Raw genomic sequence first — 1,025 nt, 5'->3', positions numbered from 1 at the left:
ACAGGGGAAGGCGCCCCACCTCCCCAATTGGCCCTGCTCTGAGCCAGACCAGGGGCTGCACCTAGGGATTGGGCCTGCCCTCTGCCATCCGGGAGCAGGCCTAAGCCAGCAGGTCGTTATCTCCCGAGGGGTCCCAGACTGCAAGAGGGCACAGGCTGGTCTGAGGGACCCCCCTTCCCCTGAGTGCACAAATTTTTGTGCACCGGGCCTCTAGTTGTATTATAAAGGAGAGAGGGTAATGACAATTAAATGGAGGTGAGGTTTCTATTCGTGACTCAAACTGGAGTGGTGACACTAGCAGACTGTGGGGAGTTATGTGTGTACAACACACACCCTGAGCAACCAGTAAAACACTGTACAGAGACCTGCCCCACAGCACTGCAGATGATTCAGAGGGTCTGTGAGATTATATTCAAGTAACACACCAAAGCTGGAAAAAGAAACAGATGAACGAAAAAGAGAGGAAATAAAGAGAACCACCCCCCCTCCCACCTCCCCAAGCAGACGAATAATTTCAGATGCCTCTCCAGTATGCTTTTAGATGCTTGTTGGTGCCTTCAGACAGTCGCTTTTTGTACATCGCCTGGAATTTACAGTTGTTCCAAGAGGAGCTTACTCAGCCAGCATTAGAAGAGAGCAGTGGCTCATTAATCAGCTTTACAAAAATGCGTTTTATTTGGGATGAGGCTTAGATTTACTGAAGAAGTACTCAAGTCCATAGCATTGGTGTTTGTTCTATAACTTCTCAATTTGGAAAGGTTATGTACATTGGTTTCATAAATTCTTTATTTTTATTGTAAAATAACTTGTTATTCATGATAAAATTCCAATCTTTGTTTTGTGTTCTCATATATGAGAACAAGAAGAGGTATAGTGAAAAGTGTCAAACCAGATCCCCGGGAAAGAGACAATTCATCTTTTCTTGGTCACGGACACCTGCCGGCTCATGTATGGTAGTGGCTGGTGTTGTGCAGGGTGTGGAAGTGAGGGAGGGTCCCTGTAACACAAGTTCACTCATTGCCTCC

Source organism: Myotis davidii, unplaced genomic scaffold (genome assembly GCF_000327345.1).
Source record: "Myotis davidii unplaced genomic scaffold, ASM32734v1 scaffold744, whole genome shotgun sequence".
Taxonomy (NCBI): Eukaryota; Metazoa; Chordata; class Mammalia; order Chiroptera; family Vespertilionidae; genus Myotis; species Myotis davidii.
The sequence above is the reverse complement of the archived record's forward strand: the minus strand, read 5'-3'. Positions refer to the sequence as shown.